This window comes from Tinamus guttatus, unplaced genomic scaffold (genome assembly GCF_059628265.1).
Source record: "Tinamus guttatus ecotype Peru unplaced genomic scaffold, ASM5962826v1 Tinamus_guttatus_pri_ptg000473l, whole genome shotgun sequence".
Taxonomy (NCBI): Eukaryota; Metazoa; Chordata; class Aves; order Tinamiformes; family Tinamidae; genus Tinamus; species Tinamus guttatus.
This window is the reverse complement of record NW_028289007.1, coordinates 1,005,706-1,022,443: the sequence shown is the minus strand read 5'-3', so window position 1 is coordinate 1,022,443 and position 16,738 is coordinate 1,005,706.

Sequence of the window (16,738 nt, the reverse complement as noted above, 5' to 3'; positions counted from 1 at the left end):
GTTTGTGGTATAATCGACAATGCCAGATCCTCATGAGCCAAAAGGAAACGGGCTCTTACTTGGTGTTAGTGATGAATCTGTTTCCACCTTTAAGGACACCCTCTTGTCAATTAGCCATCCAAGTTTGCAACAAAGACATTATAGGGACAGGTACATTCAGGGAATTACCTCTGCAACCTCCTCTATGAAACAGCCCATTCCCTGCCTTGCTGTTCTTGTTGCTCTTACTTCTCTGCCTTTTTTTTTTTTTTTTTTTTTTTTTTTTCCCCCTTTGGAATACATATTTAGGCCAAAGCACAGTTGCTCTCAGTTTTTCCTGAGAGAATGATCAAACTCTCTGAGACAAAAATAGCAAGAGACTTCAAGAAAGCCAGTTAGGGAATTATTCTAGGTCTTAGCCTGATGGTTTTAGGGATCTGCTTGTCATTTTTGAGATCGAGGAAAGCTTGAGAAATTTATAGTTGAGAGTCTGCTTAGTCTCGATCCTTTTAGATCAACCACTGATGCAATGAGACCTTTAAATAAGGACTTTTCCTGTTACTGGCTTTTATTTTATTTTTTTTCCCAGAGACTGAAAATACTGAAAGCTAATACACCAGTATTGCAGCAGGGTAGAGAGGCTTGCTTTATCAAGAAATCACCTTATGAAAGCTCTCCTTGTGCAAACTGATCCTATAACTCAAGTGATATTTCATACTCATAGGCTTCAAAGCGTGGACCACCCAGCTAGCGTCAGCAGCCAACAAGGTGAAGAATGACCCGCCGAGCACCTTTTGCTAGCACCAAGATTAAATGTTTGTTTCCACATCTTGAACTGCTGTGCCTGAGAGTTCAAAGTGGCGCTGTGCCTGTGTGTGTCCTCTCTGCCAGGGCATGGGCACACGCTTCTATAAAACTTGTCAGATTTAAGCTGCTGTTGAGAGCTGCAAGGCGTCAAGTGCAGCGCTATGCATTTGTGAAAATAAATGAATCAGGAGGAAAAGCGCTTTTGCTGTGCTGCTGCTATTTTAATGTGCAAGTGAAACCCTGAAATGCTCTGTTCTACTTCAGATATTCTAAGAGGAGCCTTTCTTCAGAGGTCTCTGGTACCCAGTTTAATTGAAATAACTCCAAAGGGCTCTTTTAAATCTAATTCCCTCCCCCATGTTTGCAGTCTCTTTTTCTCTCTTTTTTTTCCCCTCTTCTGTCTACACCCCCTCTTGTACAAAAAAACTTTCAAGGCATTTCCAGAAAAGCATTTTAATGTAATTCAGATGAAGTTAAGTGAAGTCAAGGTTGATCGCTCTTCTCCCTGGAACTGCCGGCAGTGGCTGAACACCGGCGAGTGTGTTCAAATGGAAGTGGGAAGCTCACGAGTGAACTGAACAAAGACCGGGCTGGAAGCTGGAAAACGCTGCTCCCTCGCTCCCGGAATGACCTTCCCAGTTCATGCCGAACCCTTTGATCATTGTCCAGCGTGTGCTGATGTGGCGGGCTCTGCTTGGTCCGGGGATGTATACATGGGTGGAGGCTGTTGTACACTGCTGATCCACCCTGTGACCATTTCCATAAACACTGCTGCGTGTCACATCTCTGCATGTACTCCTTCTGCCGAAACATTGGATGGTCACCTGCAGATACAGCTCCCTTTTCCAGAAATCTGTCTGATAACAGCATTTAGAACACATGGGCCTGCCTTTTACATTTATTATTCTATTTTTGCCAGGTGTATTTCTATTTGATGCTGAAATCTAAGACCGTAGGTATAATAGAGCAATAATACAGAGTTCATGTCTTTCTTAAGTGGCTGCTCGGAGTGTGCTCCATTGCCAACTGCAGTGAGCTTGGGAGGGTGCTGCTCCCAGCAAGAGCTCTGCTCTGAGCCCACTTGTCGAAGCACATCCTGCAGAACACCTGCTTTAGGGTGGTATTTGAGCTCCATATGCTTCTAATAGAGATTTTAGTTCTGAGCTTAGTGGCTTATTTAGAACCCTTGAGTCAAGTACTAGTTCCTTTAGTTTTTCTTCAATCATTTATATTTGAATGTTGACATGGTAACTTACAAAATGAGCTGAAACCTGAGGACAGAGGCTAGATGGTTAAAAGGTAACATGAATCAGTGATGGAGATGCAATCTGGATTACCTTGTGCTTCTCTGGTTTGTTTATGCCTACTCTTTCTATGGGAGGTTGGTGAAGACACTTGTTTCTGCCCAGCTGTCTCCACACTTGTATCTTCTCAGAAGTTGCCTCCAACACTGTGGCACAAGTAGACTTTTTTGTGTCTGAAGACTGTCCACAGTAGACTGCATGTTATCAGTAATGAAAAACTTGGTTTTCTATTAAGCCTTTCAGTGAATTCGATCCTGGATTTTTCCAGGTTCCTGTATTATTTTTATCGGATAGTTAGAAAACGCTATAAGAAGAATTATACCATTTCCTATCAAAATCTCTTTGGCTATCTCCTACAGCACTTTTATCCTCTTATTAAATGACATGAAGAAGGCAGATTCAGTACCTCTGCAGGCTGTGCAAGGAATGGTGCAACCCTACAATTACTAGTCTTGTGCAAATCCTGAAATTGCTCGAAGAGGTTTTAGCAACCTACCCTGTCTCTCCTCAGCTCTCCCCTCCCTGCAAACCGCATCAAAGGTCAGTGAAATAAATTTTACCCAGGAAATTGAAAAGCAATGTCACAGCATCTCCTGATTCCTGCAGGCTTCCACATGGACAAGGCTAAAACAATATATATGCAAGTGTCTAGCACAGGTGACTACTCATAGAATTGCAAAATCGCCATGAGCCTGGGAGAGCTGAAGCTAAGTGTCCTGCTGGTGCCATCAGAAGAAAGGTCACACCGTGCCAATGGTAAGTGTACATGGTTTGGGCCCTGGCCTCCTGCAGTCCCAGGAACAGTGGGTTTTTCATTGCCCTTGTCTCGCCTCTTCCCTCTGCTTGGCATGGGGCTGGAGCGGTTTGGGCTTAGCCCCCTGCCTGAGGACAGCAGCATGCAGGACTGCCTGCTCTGCATGGGCTGTGGCTATACACCCGCCTTGTGGTACTCTAAGTATAGCTGGGCAGCTGCAGCAATAAAAAGTCTCTGCTGTTTCAAATAATCTATTTAATACTCAAGCAGGAAATACTCTGTCTCTGGTGCTGGGTAGAAGATGAGACTTAGGACCATGTGCCTGGGGCCAGTGGTAGCCCCTTCTGTGCCGCTCCCCATGGAGCCTCGTGTCACCTCCAGCTCCAGGAGAGCTCCGTCCATGGTGATTTAGCCTCTCAAAAATGCTCAGCAGGTTGATCGGCCCCAAAGCTGCGTGCAAGGATGAGGCCCCTATCGTGGCCCTGAACTGCAAGGCTCCCCTTAGGCAAAACACGGCTGTTGGTACAGCTTGAGGGAAAGATGGATCTGCTTTAAGAGAGCAACCTGTCTTTGAGATCATTTTAAATGTTCCCATTTTTTATGCAGTGTTTCGGAACGTTTCATTTACTTCCATTTGGAATTCAATTCCTCTCTCTGTTAATCAATAACAGGTCTTAACAAAACAATATCTCACAAGAGACACAAGCACGCAATGCTGAACAAAGCAAAACAGCCAGTGGCTTACAGCAACAATTGCTGCTACACAATGGGTTTTCAAAGCTCAGTATATATTTTGTCCCTAGTGGGAAAACCATAACAAGACTGAATTAGTGGCTGGGCTTGCCAAAGCGAGAAATGAAAGTGCAACTGCTTGTCTGACACCTTGAAGTACCTTTATTTATTCTGGGGGAGAGGATAGCATGAGGAAATAAGCCACCGATTACGGAAAAATATTTGCTGTTGCTTTCAGATGTGCGTAGCGGTACCGCACACACGTATGCCGAACTTGGTCCAGGTCAAAGGGGCCAGCAGCACTTTCTTGTGAGAGGACTTCCAAGAGGAGCTTTCAGAGAAGGGGACACTATCTGCACAGCTGGAGAGTGGCTGGGAGCTGGGGAAGAAGTGTGGCTTTCAAGGGTAGGATAGGCTGGGGACCCTGATGGGGGGCGGCTGGAGGATGATTTGCAGGTGGTTGTCTGGTAAGGGAGGGTGAAAAGGGAAAAAACTGTGTGAGAGCAAAGCAAATCCCTTCCTGCATGCAATTCTAGCCTGCAGACTTCACTGCTCGTCTGTGGATCTTGATAGCTCCTTACTCTGGCACTAATGGGCTTCAGGAGCTACCAGCGTGCTGCAATCGCCGTGGTTCAGGGTTCAGCTTGCACCTTTACAAGCACCTTCACCCCTTGCTGTTAACCTCTGGTCTCCTCTATTTGGCAGCTAAGCTTGTAAATTCATGTAACCAAATAGCTGCACACTTAACTGCCTGCACGAAAGTGAACAACACATCCATCTTCCAGCGCCCAGCTAGCAGCCTAATGACATCCTTCGCTTTGCTCGGTGGTACCCTTCTAAACGTAACTACCTTTGGCACTGCAAAAACAATTGTTTCAGCATTAGCACAGGCCACGAAGCTCACCTGGGCAGAGAGGAGAGATTTGTCTGGTAAGCTGCTGCCTCAGGACTTGATCCAGCCCTGACAAGGGTCCCGTGTGGAGCAGAGAGCTTCCTACAGCCGGCTGGACGGCACCACGTGCAGTGTGTGCCGGTGCCCCGTGCTGGGCGCTCTCCCTGCTGCTGTGGCGTGACGGACGCGCAGGTAAGTTTTGATCTGCTCACAAGCTGCGCTTTCCACACTGGAGCAGGAGTGTGTTTGCAGCAGTTTCACTTTGGGCTTTCACCCAGGTCTCCTGCATGGTCTTTGACAAGTCTCTTGCAAAAGCCCTGCCTCAGTTTTGCTGTTTGTAAGACGAGTGCGATTTCCTGAAGCAAAGCAACAAGGGTAGAGGCTAACACAGTGCTCGGGAGGTACTGAGGTTTTCTCATCTTTGTAGTTCTTGCCAAAGTCTGTGGTTTGAATCCTCCAGACTCAAAATGAATTGTGGCAAGAAGAAAGTAGTCTGGCGTGGTTTCCTTTAAAAATGAGTCTCATGCAAGTGCTCTGGGTGTGCGTCCACCCCCTTCCAGTTTGTCCCGATGGGCTAATTTCAACCCAACATGGCAGAAAGGTACAGGTCTCGAGGACAGTGAAATCCACTGGATTTGCGAAAATAGCCAGCACGAGACCGTTCTCGTGCTTTTGCTATGAAGGAGCCTGGACTGCAAGTTCACCCTTTATCAGGGACTTCGCATGGGAGCTCCACTGTGGGAAACAGTTCATAGGAAACAAGGCTTTATGACTACTGCTGCTGCAGCTAGCTGCTATCAAAGGAGAAAAAGTACTGCTTTTTGTCTGCAAATAACTTAGAATTGCCATTGGCAGAGATCTGATATGTTCCCTTCTAGCCCCCAAAGCAATCACAAGCAATCAAAGCCAGGAGCACGTGAAATGGCCAGGGTTGAATGGGCATTGCTTTCCTTTACTTGCAGGCTGCTTACCCAGTGTAACAGACAGTTTGAGCGTTTTTCTTAATTAACCGGGTGCTGTCCTGTGTGGCAGACGCACACAGCCAATGGGCATTATAAAAGTGTGGTTATTACACTTCGGCTTGGGAAAGTCCCCAGCATAGTTATATGGTTAAAGCAATAATCGTGGAGAAAGGGAGAGGAACCTGGGCCCCAGTCCCTGATACAAAGACTGTTTGTTATTTTTATGTTAAATATCAGTGGATCTAACCTCCATGGAGAGTGGGTGGAGGGTTAGTTTGAGCTGTCTTTGAAAACAATTTGAGCAGTGCACAGCAAGATCTGAGAGAAGCTGTGTTTACAAGCTATATCCTGGCTCCAATTCCGCAGACACCGCTCTCCTGCCCTGTTGCCAAAATTAGCCGTAGCCACGAGCAGGCAGCTGGTGGCCCAAGCATGAGCCATTGTATTCGGTCATCACTTAGTAGCTTTTGCATAGTTATACAGAAGGAGTATTTTTCCTGGTTACTGAGCATCACCTACTCTTATCAGCGTGCATTCATCTCTGCAATGACAGAAGAAAATTTCTAACACATTGAGCGAACCCAGTGTCCTTAATCATGCACAGTTCCTGCTGGTTTTAGCAGTAGACTTGCTTCATGGAGCAGAGAAGTAACGTGTCCCTCCAGAAGCAGATTGTCTTCCCTCTGTGAAAGAGGGTGGGGAATACGCTGCTCTGCTACTTGTCTGCCTGTCTGATGTCAAAAGTGCACAGGCAGTTATACACAGGGCTGAGATTTAAATAGCAATACCAGAAATGTTGCCAAGCTAGGTAATATTAATGAGTCCAATGTGTTTGTCGATTAGCCTTCCCATCCATTAAATAGAGGTTGGTTTCAGCTTTTAATTTACTCTACATAAGCTGGAGACCCCTTTCCTTAGTGCTTTAGTGCCTGAGCGAGCTCTTCCCTGCTCTAGTCTTGGCTTGGAAGGAGAGCATTGGAAAATTTGCAGTGCATTAATTTCTGCCCCAGGGGAACTTTGGAGGAGAAACAGCTCTTTAAGTTGTTCATTTGCCACAATACATTTGAAAGGGTTGGTGTCAGGGCTTTTTGTAATTGTTTAAAATATTAAATAATGCAAACTAACAAGGCAAAATGCATAATTTATAGGCAGGGGGTGTCTCTCTGCTGTCCCTCTGTTCACGCAGGTTTTTACTCCAACAGACCAGCTTTGCATTCCCCAAGATAGGGGCTTGCATCCTGTCTGTGTGACTATGTTACTCCTTCTTTCTCCTGAGAGGGAATGAATAATTTCTACTTTCCTTCTGTTTCTCCATCTCTGCTGGCTTCTTCACCGGAAAGGAGGAAATGACAATGCCAGGGCTCTGCTAGCTCTTCACTTTTCTCCTTTTTTTTCTCCCCATCACCAAAAGATGGAAGAGGGAAAAGACTGCAGGCACTCAATACCCACTCATCTTCTCAATCCCGCTCTTTAATTGCTTTTGTTGGCCAGTGGCAAGATGGTCTTTTGCTTGTTATTTACTGGCTGTTTAATTTAAACATATCACCACCAGGATCCAAAAGATCCAGTCTTAAAGCTCTTTCACATGATTTGTCTAATCACTCTCTGAATTATTTATCATGGCTCTGAACTATTCTGGAGATTTTTTTTTTCTTTTAAGCACTATGATTTGATCCAAAACATCTGTAAAAAATCATGACTGACCTCCCATCTGGGCAACAGCTCAGCTCTATCCTGGGGCTGGGTCGTGTCAAGTGTACGAGCTGTGTTTCAAAAGCATAAAATTCCTGACATGGTGAAATTCTTTTCTTACATATTTGTTGACACAAGGCGGGCAGGGAAGAGAAGGCAGCTATTAGGAATGCAAGAGCAAGATGCAGCATAGCTAGGCCAGAAGCGAGTGGAACATTTTGTTACGGAAATGGCTGCGAGAAATGCCCCTCCCTGCATTAGAAAATAATTATTTAAAGCAGGATCAATTGCCGGTCCTCTTTGCCACTGTTGTCATTTAAATGTGACATGTGTAAATAATATTTCCGCATGAAAGAAAACTTCCAGTGATGACAACACTGCTCTGGCCGCTTCCTGTCTCAAAGGGGAGGGCTCAGCTTTTCCTTGGAAACAGTGTCTCCTTCTGAAGACAAAGCCCAGGAACTGTGCTATATTTTTCCTCTGAAGTTTCAGATGAGTGAATTTTGATCCCCAAATGCCATCAGAGTGGCAGATATGGGTCAGAATTACAAAAAAGATTTTTAAGACATACATGCCACTGGACTTGCATAGGTCAACATTTGCATGAAAGTGAAAATACAGAGAGCAAATGAACAAAAGCATGTGACAAAGCAAAGCCTCCTTTCCCCTGAGATCTCTATAAACAAAGTGGCACTACATGCTTTAAAATGTCTCTTCAAAACAGATTGTTTTACCTCTACGGATGTTAGTGAACAAACATCCTTTTCTTTTCCGCTAATTGCTGCTCCTGCCTTTTTTTTTTTTTTTTCTTTTTAACTATGTTCTGCTTAAGTTTTTTGTTTTCTCCCCCCTCATTTTTTCATGGAGATTAATTCATACACGCACATCTGGACCGCAGCTCCATAGCTCCAGCCTCTTGCTGTTTGTTTTTGTTTGCTTTGCTTCAGGGCTTGTACAGAATGCTCTTTATAAATACATGTATATATATAGGCTTCCATAGGGCATCTGCGAGCAGCCCGCTAGGCCTCCCTCTGCAAGGTGCTACAGCCTTTGTGTTACAGGAGTGCAGAGAAGAAACCTTGGGGGTGCGTAGGGCCCTGAAGTCTCAAAAGAAAGATTTCTGCAGTATTACAGGCCTGGCTTTCACCTCATTTCTGTGTGAGTCCCTGTATCAAATCCAGAGAGTGAGCCAGGCCTTTGAGGAGCATTCCCCAAAGTTAAGACCCCAGCAGTAACCAGGATTTGAGTGAGGTTGAGGGGATTTGAGTTGGTTGTTAGGGGCAGGGAGCTCCTCTGCTGCTGCATAGTGAGGAAGGAGGGGGCCTGCAGAGCACGGGCAGGAAACGCCGCTTCCCTCGGATAATCACCGGGCTGTGAGGCCGAGGGGCAGTGAGAGCCCCGAGACGTGCGGCCCAAGCTGCTGGAACAATAAACAAACAGGCCCACGACCAGCACTTCCCTCGCGCGTATTGTTCCTGTGGCTTCCTCTGCTCAGTCCCCCACCATCCCACCCCTCAAAATGCGGCCTCTTGGCCCTGCCGGTGCTTCACCTCTCGGCATCCGGGCCCCACCAGAGGCTGAGCCCACCTCGCTGACATGGCGGCCCGTGCAGGGCCCGGGCTGCTCCCAAGGGCTGGATGGAGGCGCGTGTGTCTGCGAGCTCTAAAAGCAGCTCTGCAAAATAGCTGGGGCATGAGCACCCAATCTGGTGGCTGCCTCAACTCTGCGTCTTAAACACTGATTTTCAGAGGAACCACATCAGAGCCAAGACCTGGGGAGCAAGCGGATCATGGCTCTGTGACCCAGAGCCAGCACCCATGCAGCTGTGCTCCGGTGGACACTGTTTTGCTGCCACCATTACAGTGGGGCCAGCTGCATTGCAGGTGCTTCCCTCCCTGGGCACTGTGAGCATCCGATGGCCTGTCTCCACTGAAACCCTGTTTCCGGGCTCCAGGACGGACTTGTGCCAGTGCTCTTCCCTCCTCCCCTTTCCAAGCTGCTGCTGGGAATGGTTCTCGTTTGTGCGTTTCTCACTCATCAATGTGAGAAGTATGAAAGCAGGTGAGTGGCAGTAAAGCTCCCCTCATTTGGGTGATTTTTGCAGGTGGAGTTGGGGACTTCTTTTTTGCCCCTGAAAGGGCTGGTGTCCATTGCCCACAAGAGCTGCTGGGCCAGAGATGTCCCAGTCTGCAGCCAGAGACAGTTTGGGGAATGGGGCCAATCCTGCCGGAGTGGAGAAACAGCTTTTCGAGGCGGTGGTTCTCCCGTGTCCGCTCATGGATCCGGAGCCACGCGGGGGTGTCTGCAGCCCTTCCCGGGGCAGAGGTCCGGCATGCCGCCCCGCGCTCCCAGCTGACCACGTAGTTGTTATTGCTTTAAACACGTGCTGTTTGCACTGAGCACAGCGAGAAGCATAGTAAACTGAAACGGTGACATTTGAAAAACGAAGCCTCTCAAGGAGAATGTTTAATCTTTCTAATAAGGAAGTTATCTGCTAAATACCAAGTTTAACAGTTATGTAATAAGTCCATATCAAAACACAGATAATGGCCGGTAGCCTATGGTTTAGCAATTGGCATTTAATTAACCTATAAAGGCTTTCCTGTTTAATCTAAATTACACTTCTAGCCCAAAGACTGTTCCAGGTACAGCACTGGGAGAACTATCAGAGAGCACTGATGGACATAAGAAAAAGTTAGCTGAGGCTGATGGATGCAGGGGTGCCTGCATGTGCAAAGGGGTGGCCACGTGCAGGTCCTCCCTGTCAGGGCATCTTGTCTTAGCTCTGCCCCATCATCCTTCCTCAAAATACCTTTTTCTCCTCACGCGGCTGCTCCCGTTTAGCTGTATCTGCTGTCTCCCTTCTTGATAACTCCTCTGAAGGCCTCTGTGGTGGTTTTGTCCTTACCTTTTTGTTTGATTACAAACTAAACAAAAATAGATGCTGAAGGACTATTTGAACTACAGAGATAGGCAAGGAGAAATTCTGCATTAAACAACACTCTAGGTATTTGTCAGCTTTAAAGAGTTAAATGCGTATCCACAAGCCCCAAAGCGGGGCCCAGCTTTGTCACACTGTGGGACATCAATCACTGGTGAGATTTTTTAAGGGATGAACTCGCATTTAAAAGACTGGAAGGAGGCCGTGATCCTGGGCTGGGATTTTAGGGAAGCAAGGACACATGGTTTCAAAATACTGCAAAAGAAAACTGTTAGTCTGGGAAAATGAAATCCATAGCCAGCAGACAGGGAATGGGCAAAGGAGAAGGAGATAAACAGAGACAAGCATGGGAGGTGTCTGAGCAATCCCATAGGCCAAGTAAGTGATACAGTGAAAAGTTTCAACATTTCCTATGCCTCCAGGTGAATAAAAGAGGACAGGCACAGGCTACCACATGGAGGAATAATGAAAACCTGTTAGAGAGGTTATACAGTGTGATAGAAAACCTGCCACAATTGTACATTATCATAGAAATGGAAAAGATCTGCTTATCTTTCTACTGCAAACACTGCTGGAGAACTGGGAGGCTGGGGGAAAAGGTGCCTGGTGTGGAGAGGGTGGCACATCCCCCTGGGCCTCCGCGCCTGGCTCTTGTTGTGTGCTCTGCTGAGAGCACTGGGAGAGCCAGGCTGAGCTTCCCCGGCTGCCTCTGTGGGGAGCACAGCCTTCCTGGGAGGGAGAACTTTCTCTCAGGCAGCCTTTTGCACTTTGCTCCTGGTGTAATTTGGCACATTTCAGGGCTCAGTGAAGTGTTTTTGAAGGCTTTTCTTTTCCACAGCCAAAATCCCTCTGTGTCACAGTGTGCATTTCCACAGTGTGGAGTCAAGTGGAGACAAGATGGATTTGCAGATCCAACCTTCAGCTAAAAGGAAGTAATGGGGGATAAATCCTTCTCACGCACAAGTCCTTTGCTTTCAAGGAATTTCCAATCAACCCCCAAGTTCACTCGTGTGTGGTGCAACCCCCCTGAAATCAGCAAAATGATGCTGCATTCAACCAGTTCCTAGAATCTGAGGTGGTAGAGCAATGCTGCTAGAAGGGCTTCAAAATGAGCCCATAAAGGGCAGGTATATTGGCATGTCAGGAGGCACTGTAAAAGACCCAATTCCCATTTTCAAGTCATGAGTCAACAGTGCCATCAAAATCTCCTCACTCACTAATTCATTACTGTGTGACATGCTAACAGCAGCCTGCTGCTATATGCCTCTTTTCACAGTGTTAAACAAGAAACTGGTTTTACAGTTTAAATAAAAGCTCTTTATCTGTAGCTTTGCACTGGTAGGATGTGTGGTTTTTAGGACTTTACAAGTGGCAGGGCTGAATTGTGCAGGAAATGATTGTAACTGTTTTTTTTTTAGGCAGCAGCCGTCCTCCTTTTCTCTCTTTGTAAATGCTCAGTGATTCCTTGCAGTGAAGTTATACTGAGAGTCTTGCAGAAGAGCGCAGGTAGACATGGTAACCAGCTTTCTGATTCTCAGAAGACCAAAACACATTCCCTGCCTGGCTGTGGCACTGAAAATAGCAGAACAGCACTTTTATCAGGAGCCCCAGCTTCTCAAAACTCTGTGTATGCTGTGCTTGAGAGACTCCTAAAAGCAGAGAAACTTTATTTACAATCACTGGATTGGAAAGGCAGATGTTTTCCTTCCTTCCTCTCTCTGATGTCTAGTCCTTGTCAGTTTAGTTAACATCCTGTGTCCATGTGAGACAGTAAATGCAGTCGCTTGGGGAATCGCCAAGCGTAATGGGAGCATGCAGCTTCTGCTGCCAGTTTTTCCAGCCCTTGCATCTCTCACTGAAGAGTGGAAAATGCATCAAACTTTGTACATTGAAGGGTATAATGGCAGAGGCTGGGCCAGTGGGAAGCTCACTTTGCAGTCCAGCTCTCACTGTGAACCTGAGGGAATGGCTGAACAGGAGATAAGAATCAAAACTGGAAAATGCAGCCGGGAGACGAACATGAGACTCACCTCCTTTCCACCTTTTGGCAATGAGGCTGTCCTTGCAGGCTCCACGTTTGCCTTGTGCCAAATGAAAAGCACAAGCTCTGAGATCTCACTGCCTAAGGCACAAAGCTTCTACACAGGCATGTTGCAGTTACTGAAGATATTTGGGGGTAATATCCAAATCTACCTACTTTAAATCTGAAGGTGAATGTCAGCTGGTGTGTGTGGCATGTCAGAGTATTTTGGGACTTTTGAAAAGAAGTGATTGCAGTCTGTCCTTATTTTCTCCTTAAAAAGTGAATGGGCTGTCTTTGGCAAACTTCTGAAGCAGCTGTGACACTGGTCTACGTAGCGTTTGTGTTAAGAGGAATACATAGATATTAATAAAATCTGTCAGTGCTGGTACATCCCATCTGCAGATGGGGATGCAGGAGAAATATCATAGCTACATGCACTGAAAGATGCCTTGAGTTACTTTCCGTTTGACCCTAGTATGGTGGTGGGAATAAGAAAGAGAAAGGGGGAAGGAGAGTAGATGTCATGTCTTTCTAGGGTTCTACTCCATCAAGACACAGCTTAGTTCCTCTACTGGCAGTAATTAGGCTAGATAATTAAGTTTGAATTTCAGATCTCCATTACACATTACCACTGAGAGATGATATTTTCGCACCAACAGTAACCCATCCTATACATTCCTAGCATTGTCTTCTGGTTTTCAGTCTTTTTTTTTTCCCATTTGCAAATCCAAGACAAAAATCTGACATTATCCATTCACAGGAAATGGGACATCACAGGTGGAAATAGCTCCCTTTCTGTCTCTATCTCTGAGGACAGAGAGGTGAATATTTTGGGAGCCTGTTCAAGAGTGGTCATTTCATGGCTTATAGAGTTACTGCTAATACTTTCTGTTCTTAAGGTAGACACCAAAGGTAGTGTAAAAGTGACTAATGGTTTGTTATTACTACCACTAAAGTTAGAAGTAATTCGAGGGGCTAATTTGGTTAATTCTCAAAACTCATCTAAAAAGAAAGTTTTGTAGGCGCTGATTTCTTGGTGGGGAAGTTTAGTCAAGGTTGCTAAAATAAACTTTATGTTTTGATGTGAGAATTTATGCCAGCTGATCATTTGCTTAGGTGGCTAGTTCCTTACCTGAATGAGCTCTAATGCATCTGGTGCTGAACTGCAACACAGAGAGACCTTGTCTGTCTTTTGCCATCTGGCCCTCTCCCTGATCAATCCATACGAGCCACATCCAGTGAGAACATAAATATATTGCTAGCAAATATGGGTGGATGTCTTCTTGGTGACTGTATCTGTTCTCCCCAGGATACTGCCAGCTTCCGGTAACATAGAGCTTATTAATTTTCTGAACTTAAGTTAGATCCATTCCTTCGTATTTATCCTTGATTTGTGTCTTTTTCTTATTAATTTTTATACTTAGCTTCTGAATTTACTTAGGCTTTTTGTGTCTGCAATATCCAATGGCCTTTGAGTTCCACAGTTTCTCTTCGTACTGTGTGAAAATGGACTTCCTTTTGCTGCTTTTTACCTTGCAGTCTGATTTCTGTGATAACCCCACTTTTCACTTTGCAAAAAACAGTGAGTAATATTCCCTGCTGTCTTTCTAAAAAGCACTTCTGATAATCATTCTTGACACCCTCATGATTTTCGTCAATCAAGCATCTCCCTTTTCAAACTGAGGAACCCCACATTGTTTAATATTTTCTTATCTTTCATGATCGTTTCATACTTTGTAAAAAATCCAGGTGCCAGCAAGAATTGATAAATTGCCCAAACAGACTGATGGAAGAGTTTTGTTTTCTGACCTTGTCCCACAGGTGCCACTTTCAAGGCAGAAGGAGATGCTGTGTGACACAGAACTGAAGTTTCTTTGGAAAATGGCTACCTTAGCTTAGTACAATGCATGGCACTTTTTAGAAAGCATTTTTCACTATTAATTCTATAACATAGATCTCTGAGCAAGTGTCCTAAAATTACTAGGTGAATTAAATGCTTCTGAGAACTGTCCTTTCAGTACTCAGAAACAGTGAGATGAGAATCAGTGTTTTTAAAGTATTTTATAATTTGTTCGCGTAAGCAGGAATCATATGAAACACTTGAAATATATACCCACAAATGCCCATGGCCATGTATTTTTAATTTAATTCAGATACTGACGTCTGTATCCAACACCACAAGCCCGGGCAGGTGCTTTGGGTCTTAGCCCCAGATGTGGCAGCAGCTGCACAGGCTCCTTTGGCAGCGCTGGCAGTCCCAGCTCAACTGCTGTCGTTGCGCAGCCCTCGCTGGGGTGAACGCGCCTGATCCTGCTGCTCTGGGTCAACAGCAGCAGCCCGAGCAAGATGCAGAGCCTGGGCTCTGCTGCAAAGTTATCGCAAAAGCTGAAGGGAAAGCACGTGTGAAATTGTTAATATTTTACTCCCTTTGTTCTCCGAAAAGCAGGGGGAAAGGACACAGGTCATTGTTATTTACAAGAGTGCAAGCATGGTTTTTGTCGTTGTTCTTTTGGAATTTTTCTTTACATTAGAATATGCAACATGGGGAGAGTCATCCCAGCAGAGTACCTGAGTCAAAGGGCGCAGAAAACAGCAATGGCTTGGAAGTTTCAGCAGACTCTGATATGGGGAATTTATTTAAATTGTTACTCAGTGAACAGGTTTCTCTGCATAACTGATTGTTTCATGGAGTCAATGAGTGGTTTCATTTCACTTTGTTTCACTTTGTTAGTAAGGATCTGTCTTCCAATGACCTTGCAAAAATACCTTGAGAACGACATAATTAAGGTGGATAGGGACTTGAAGTATGCGACAGTTATAGTGCTTCTTCTTTTTTTTTTTTTTTGTATGTTAGCAAATATTTTATTTCCCTCTTAAAGTGTTCAGCTTTATATCTTCTTAAACACTCATATGGTGCTGTTTGTACATAACACTTTCCAGAGAGGGACAACACTTGGTCATTTTGCAAGGCGTCAGTGGTTCATTAAAATTCTCAGTATTAAATTAGGGACTTTGCCATTATCAAATGAGTAGATAGAGGATACAGGGTTTTGTTTTCAGGATTTTTTTTCCACAGGCAGGTTGTTATTACTGCTGATAAGAAGTGAGATGCCATGCAAATCACAAAATCTGGATGATCACTGTGATAAAAAGAAGCAGGGAATACAATCAAGTAGAAGAAAGAGCTAGTAAGACAAGTGACGAGGTCAAATTGCTTATCAAATTACTTGTGTGTCTGGTATGACACACTGAATCCACCTCAATTAAAAAGGGTTTCTACATTTGAAAAATTCTTGATTCGGTTAGAAAATGCATGCAAGCATTTGAAGAAAGGTGGCCATTAAAGATTAGCAACAGAGAGCAGGAAGGAATATATGTATATATTTTCCTTGTCAGTAAAGAATTTTCCAGTCATAAGAGTGCTTTGTGCTGCATGCTGATCTTACAGATGGTGCTGTAAATCAGGGCTAACTCTGAAAGTGTCAGCTGAATTATCTTTGTGTAAATGGGATCTGAATTGGTCCCTAGCTGTGAAAGGCAGGGATTGCCTTGAGGCGTAAGCACAGATAGGAAAACCAAAGTTTTCTCTTTCCCCCTCGCTTTGGATTCTGACTCACTTTGTGGCTTCCAGCATTTTGCATAATTCTTTTGCCTTGGTTTCCTTCCTGCAAAGTCAGCTGATAGTTCCAGAGGAACTCTTGAGTGGCGAACTGTGATTATGGAAATTGCTATAGAAAAGCTTGTTTGTTACCATTAAGGGCGGCAATTTAATACATTAGAAAATTTTAGTTCAGCGAAGCAACTCAGAGGGAGCAAGCTACCACAGGCACATGAGAAACTGTTTCTGAGAATACAAGATATTAATTCATATGATGGAAAGATGTGTAGAAAGAGAACAGTCAGCTTTAAGGCAAAGATCAGCCATGAGAGATGCAAAGAATAGGATCCTGTGACTACATGGGTCAGACGTCAAAACCTACTACAAGTCCCTTGTGACTTGCATGTGAATTTAATTCCAGGCAGTAGTGAGCACAAGCCCTTCTTCTTTGATGTCCCTTTGGCATATGGTGAAATTTGTGGGTGTCCTGCAATATTTCTCTAGATTTGTAGAATTTAGAGGTCTTCTTTCCTATGGAGAAACCATGATGTATATGGCGCATCCCACTCTTTCCCTCTCTCTCATTCCCCTTCCAAAAGGCGCACACAGTTTTGGCTAAAGATGTTGGGAAGTGGGATCCAACCATCAGTTTCCTGGACTGGATGTCAGTACAGCAACAGGAGGCAGGATTTGTTAAATGGCATGGGTACATACCTGCAATAATGTTATCTGGATTTGCAGAAGTGCTCACATAAAAAATCCTACCTCCCAGTCGAAGCACCTACCTGTGTACTTGACAGGGCCCGACCTCCTGCCACAGGAATAAGCTGGCAATTTAGCAGCAAAGGTAAATCAAAGCCAGAGAGTGATGTTTTCCTAATGTCTTAGAAAAATACTCAATGACTACAGAAAAAGAACTATGGCCTCTGAATTTTCAGTTTCTGGAAAGAAAATGTAGAAGTCTGCTCACCATCCTTCAGCTTTCTAGTATAGGATCCTGGGATATAACCACAGCACAAGATTCCTTGCCTTTATTACCACACTGGACATCTAA